Genomic DNA, 7,072 nt, shown 5'->3' with positions numbered 1-7,072 from the left:
CATTCCTCCCACCGAGCACTGACTGAAGGACGCCATTCCTCCCACCTAGCACAGACGCCATTCCTCCCACCGAGCACTGACACAAGGACACCATTCCTCCCACCTAGCACAGACGCAAGGACACCATTCCTCCCACCGAGCACTAACTGAAGGACGCCATTCCTCCCACCGAGCACTGACGCAAGGACGCCATTCCTCCCACCGAGCACTGACGCAAGGACGCCATTCCTCCCACCGAGCACTGACACATGGACGCCATTCCTCCCACCGAGCACAGACGCAAAGACGCCATTCCTCCCACTGAGCACTGACACAAGGACGCCATTCCTCCCACCGACGCAAAGACGCCATTCCTCCCACCGAGCACTGACTGAAAGACGCCATTCCTCCCACCGAGCACTGACTGAAGGACAACATTCCTCCCACCGAGCACTGACTGAAGGACGCCATTCCTCCCACTGACTGAAGGACGCCATTCCTCCCACTGACTGAAGGACGCCATTCCTCCCACAGAGCACAGACACAAGCACGCCATTCCTCCTACTGAACACAGACACAAGCATGCCATTCCTTCCACAGAGCACAGACACAAGCACGCCATTCCTCCCACAGAGCACAGAGACAAGGACCGAATTCCTCCTACTGAACACAGGCACAAGCACGCAATTCCTCCCACAGAGCACAGACACAAGCACGCCATTCCTCCTACTGAACACAGACACAAGCATGCCATTCCTTCCACAGAGCACAGACAAGCACGCCATTCCTCCTACTGAACACAGACACAAGCACGCCATTCCTCCTACTGAACACAGACACAAGCATGCCATTCCTTCCACAGAGCACAGACACAAGCACGCCATTCCTCCCACGGATACTGTACTGTTGATGTGTAACACACAGAGAACAGGTTCTCTTTAGAAGCCATTTTATTGGTGGGACTGTCACACGGGAAGCCGACTCCACACTTCCGCCTTTCAGCCATACACTACACACAGAACCCGCCTACCAGAGTGACGTCACCGGCTGCGCGCTTCCTACATAGGAAATCACTCTAATGTGGACGGAGTGTTTCTCTCTTAGTAACCAATGAAGGCAGACGGGGCGGAGAAGCCGGGCAGTAGTGCGCATGCGCAGTAGGATAGCATGTCTGCCTGGACTGTGCACATGGAGTGTACAGTGTACACACCGAAGTATAGTGATCGGTGACGTTTTACACCTGTGAGGCTCATCCATACACGGTGACAAGGTGAGATCATTCACAGCTACGGTCAGTGACGTCATGCCTGGCTGGGAGAGGTGATCACGTGTTTTTGGTTTATAGTAACTCTGTCTCAGTACATATGAACATGTGAGAGTGCTGGCAGCAATGTCAGCTCAGAAAATGGCCGTGAGAGCTGTTAGGGGGGGCATGCCTATAGTAGTCTATTATCCTCTCTTATTACTGTTGCAGCTTCCACACATTATTATAGCTGAACACTTAAGATTGATGTCTGATTGGCCATGCTGTTTAAGACCCTCTTCATGATAAAAAATGTGACCCCTCCCCCATTAAAAAAAAAAATCAGGCTTCTCTATTCACCTGCAGTTGGTAGCTCTCACCTGCAGTACTCTGTTTTTGCCACAAGATGTCCTCAGTCTTTCACTTTGAGTGATTTTCAGTGTAGCTCCTCCCACAAAATTGAGGATATCCTGTGTGTGCAGGGTGTCATGGGCCCGCCCCCTGAAGCAGTGTAACCACAACACCCTGCATTCACTGTGTAATAATGCAGAGAGCAGCAATAATATGATGATGATGATGGGGGTGTTCCCACGTGTGTGTTTCAGCTCCCTTCATTGACAACTCCATGAAAAAAATATACACCAAGTGAGCTGACCCCGGAACTCCCCAACAGAAATTATCAGGTGGTTTACCTCTCCAGCCTCTACCAATAAACTGAAATCATTTTTACGTGGACTGACTTTTTAAGCCAAGAACCTTGATGTGTGATTGGTACCATAAGCTGCAAGGTTCTTCCTTCCTTTACACTAAGCCCTCATTCACAATGGAATCGGCCCGCACGTACAGCTCCGTGCTGCATGCATGGCTGTACCAAGCAGCTCCCGGGAAGGACAGGTGCTGCGTGTGATTATTACGCAGCCCCCGTCCTCTATGGGACTACGCGGCCGTGCGCTCCCCTCAAGTGCAGGTCCGTAGGGGTGTGTGTTTCTTGGCTCGGACGCAGACAGAATACATCCTGTCAGCGTACGAGTACGCTCACCCGCGCAAACGTGCAGAGCGGTTGAGCGTAGGGGGGCGTACGGCCGCATAGTCCCATAGAGAAGGACGGGGGCTGCGTACCAATCGCACGCAGCACCTGTCCTTCCCGGGAGCTGCCTGATATGGCTGTGCACAGAGCTGTACGTGCGTGCCGATTCCAGTGTGAATGAGGGCTTAGGCTGGACAACATATGAGGAAAACGAGGGGCCCCTGTCATCACCAATGGGATGCACCTAAGGTTGTCATGATGGAGAGGATTGTCAGAGACTGCAGATGTTTTATAGAAAATGATGATCAGAGATCAGGGACGTGCTGCAGAACAAGGTAAGTGTATGGGGCCATGGTGCATGAGGATAGTAGTGGTCGCTGCTCTTGCCCCTTCACAAATCAATGGCACCGGTTCCATTAAAGACTGCTAGGGTCCAAAGGCCACACACAAAAGTCCACATGTGGCCCTCGGGCTGCAGGTTGGGCACCAGGGTTCTACACCAGCATATGCTCAGCATATGTAGATATGTTCAGTTATCCCCTTGCAAAGCCAGAGTTGGGTCACACCATGCAAAACGTCATTGCTTTAAATTTTATGTTTGGATCCATGCACAGTGCCAGAGCATGTTCTGTCTGACACTAAAGGTCCCCACACACCTTGCGATAATCGTACGATAATCGTGGGAAATCCCGCGATCGTACGATTATCGTAAGGTGTGTGGAAGCCGTGCGGCCTCTACTACTGTAAGGTCGCACGACTTTAAACTTACGAACATGTTCGAAAACCCGTCGAGCATCGTACGATGTTCGGCGGGTGTGTAGCATGTTCGTAAGATAAAAGCCGGACGGGCCGGACAAAGGTCTTGCGATGGTTGTAAGGTGTGTGCCCAGCATTACGGTAACTTGCTGACTGATTGGGGTTCATTCTGTGTAACCTTAAAAAAGAACTCCAGGAAAAAAATGTATTACTTTTGCAGCGGGGTTCATTTTTGTCTAGGTTGAAGAAAATCAAGTTTGTCACCTGATGCTCTAAGCCGGCATGCTCTTAGACTGGTCCCTGGAGCGTCTCTCCCCCCTCCTCTGCAGCGGTCTAAGGTCCCATAAATCATCACGTGTATAGACGTGATGACGCTGGTGATGATTCCAATGCTGCAACGGAGGAGGGCAGAGGCAGGAGAGAGTGCTGTGACCGCTGGTTGGCTCGGAACTTCGGGTGAATATAACTTATTTTACCACCTAGACACAAATGAGCACTTAACCATGGCAGTGCAGGGGTTAAGAATTTTTTCTTTTTCTTTCACGAGTAAAGTGTAATTGGTGCACAAAGACATCTCATTATAGTTGTCAGATGACTATAATGAATGACACGGTCCCATTGTCCACAATGCTTCTCTTATATTTGAATATATAAAAATGTATCTATTAATACTTCTTCAGTAGAGAAGCAGTGGTGAGCATTTAACATATATGTGTCAGCAGCGGTTAGCACTTCTGCCTTGCAGCATTAGGGGGTCCCTGGTTCGAATCCCGGCCAGGTCACTGTCTGCAAGGAGTTTGCATGTTCTCCATGTGCTTGTGTGGGTTTCCTGCCACACTTCAAAGACATGCTGGTAGGTAAATTGTCCCTCTTATGTATGCATGTGAGATATGGGCCTTAGATTGTAAGCTCCTCGAGGGCAGGGAACCATGTGAATGTGCAACTATGTAAAGCGCTGTGTAAATTGTCGGCGCTCTATAAATAATATTAATAAAGAATGCTGGTGTTGGTGTGATACAAGTTCCGCCCAGCAGGTGGAGCCAGGAGCAGGAAATTCCCTGCAGTAGGATGATCAGGATTGCCTGTACATATTCACAATTTATTTTTAATCTGATTTGTGCGAGACTCAATACAATATTGCGGCGTGAGTACAAAAGGATTAAAAATCTCCGCTGTTGAGCCTTATTTTTTTTTCTTGTTTGTTGTACATACCTCAGGGTTGTGTTGTGTGTTCCACTTGGCATGCTGTAGCGTTTTGTTGCTAGCAGAAGTATTCATGCATGTTGTACTGACATTATACCTTTCTTAAGGTGTGCCTACACTAAAAGGGAAAATAAACTCAGGAGTTAAATCTTAAAAATACATTCAAGTACCTTAACTAGTAACAAAAATGTCTCTTATTTGTGTATCACTCGGCTGTAGATACCCCCAAATCATCTCTGAATTGGTGCTGACACTGGAGGGGGGCTACGTATGTTAAACTAGAAAGATGTGGTACATGCATGAATCCATAACCAGCCTTTATAGCAGGGAGCACAATGGGAAGGCTTACAACAATACAAAACACAAAAAGTCGATCGTTTGTGCAACTAAAACCTCTGATTTTAACGCATACTGTTGACAGGGCTACTTGTTTGGTTGCAAGCTGGCTGGCAGGTTATCTACAGCTGAGTAATGCACATATAAGCTCCATATTTGTTAATAGTTAAGGTACTTGAATGCATTTTTAATATTTAACTCCTGAGTTGAGTGTCACTAAGTTAATTTTAATGCACGTTTTGTTTGTAAAATATAAATGATGAGGTTGTGCCTAGTAGATACCAAACTTGTCATTCTTCAAAATTGCACGTGCCTATGAAATGGCAAAAAACTACGGTACACAAAAATTATCTCGAGGCAACGCTTTAAAAGCTTTGCTGGGTCATCAATTTAGAGTTAATTGTGGCTAATGGCCCAAGATTTATTGCACTCACTCCAGGGTGTACGGTGAAACCAAACTTGTGGTACTGCTCCCATGATGGGACTACATGTTTAGTTTACTAATTTTGAGATTGTAGTCCATCACGGGAGCGAGCTTGGAGCCGCCAATATGACTGCCAGTGGCCTACACCCTCACTAATATGTCTATACTCGCCCTCACTGCATCATGCTCCCTTTTATAAATAATAATTTAGGATCAGGGAGCTCCCAGGAGATCTTTTCCCATAACTTTTTTTCTAGCTCAATCCTAGTTGACTGTGGCACTCTGTGGATGGAGAGTAGTATTCAGATCTGCCTGCATGTTCTTGTCAAGTCGGAGACACGGGGACACTAAATAGAAAATTTGCACAGAAAAGGTTATAGTCTTTTCAGAAATGTCACTGTATGATGCCCAATGCTGGGATATGTTCATAAACATTCTCCCTTTGTAAGCCACTGGCTGACACTTTCTGTGGTTGCTGTCACTGCCAGCTCACATCCCCACTAATGATTAGTAAACAATCAGGATGCTTCCTTATGGACATAATGTTGTCATTAGGTCAGTGTTGATATTGCAACCACATTCAAGTTGGAGGCTTATTTGGCAGAATAAGCCTACAGCAAACAGATTGCTTTGCAGCCTGAAGATGGCGGTGTGCATCTGTTTAAGATTTTAATTGTCAGATATAATTACAGTATTAAAAAACTAGCACAGGAGTAGTGTAAGCTCGGGCAGCATGATGACATACCCCTAGAGGGTGTGTCAATACCTGTCTGGGCGGACAGGAAATGGGTTGAAGGATGCCAACTGTCTTTCAGTAAGAGGATCAGCTGTGTTGGACAGAGGATAAGGCAGGGAGCAATGTGGGAGCATTAAAAGGGTAAGTATGATTTGGGGGGGTGGCATTGGATTACAAAAAAAAGAGAACATTCCGGACTTGCTTTAAAGAAACTGAGGGGAATTTATCAAAACTGGAACAGGCAGAATTGGGAGCAGTTGCCCGTGGCAACCAATCAGCTTCCACCTTTCATTTTCAGACTTTAACGGAACAAGCTGAAGAGAGAAGCTGATTGGTTGCCATAGGTAACTGCTCCAGTTTTGATAAATTCCCCCCACTCTGTCACCAAACCTATATGATTAAATTTAACATATTTATTGCATGTTATTTACCGTACCTGTAAAATCTTCTCTTTAGTAGACGCCCAAAAGCCCTGAGACTGCTGTGGGTGCCACCATGTTGGATGTCATTTCAGCAGAGTTGGAGTTGTCACTTGGGTGATTCGGTATACCTCCTCCCCAGCAGCTAAATAGAAGATTATGTAGGGAGGTGAGGGGAGGGGAAAGGAGCTGGGTCAGCATAGGGAGTATTTAGACAGTCCGAGAAGAGGAGAAGGCTATGGTGTGTAAAGGAAGGAGGAGGGTGTGCTACGCAATTTCTGTCAAGGCAAAATAAGTGTATGTTTAAGCAAAACCAATCAGATGCTTTCATTTATTAAGTGTACAGACCTAAGAGAATGTCCTCCCAATAAAGCCATTTACGGTTGGATAGGAGAATGTTTGTACTAGTCCAGGCTTCCCCCATTGCCTGCTTGGGTAAAGCAATCATTTGGCCTTTGTGTTTCCTGGAAGAAGACTATTGTTTTCCCTTCAGACAGCCGATGCTTGCAGAGTACATTTCTTCTTCCATTTCCACAGACCTAGATGTTTGCAAGTCTGTAGGCAACTTCAACTCTGTTACACTAAATAACCAAAGGCTTGTGGAAACCTGACCATCATACCTATATGAGCTCATTGGACATCCACTTTTCAAACTATGGGCATTAATATGGATTCCTCTCATTTATGGAGATGAAACGGCCTCCACTATTCTGGGAAGGCTCTCTACAATATTTTGGAACGTCTTTGTGCCTTTCCAACCAAAAGAGCAAGGTCAGGTATGATGTTAGATGAAAAGATCTGGCTCGCAGTCAGCATTGGGGTTCATCTCAAAGGTGTTCAGTAGGGCTGAAGTCAGGGCTCCTTGGCGACGACTCCAAGTTCCTCCACACCAAATCATCAAACTATTTAATTCTGGATTTGGCTTTGTGCACAGGAGGACCACCATGCT

This window comes from Nanorana parkeri, unplaced genomic scaffold (assembly GCF_000935625.1).
Source record: "Nanorana parkeri isolate BGI_ZX_2015 unplaced genomic scaffold, ASM93562v1 scaffold12, whole genome shotgun sequence".
In the NCBI taxonomy this organism is placed as follows: domain Eukaryota; kingdom Metazoa; phylum Chordata; class Amphibia; order Anura; family Dicroglossidae; genus Nanorana; species Nanorana parkeri.
This window is presented reverse-complemented; position numbering follows the sequence as displayed.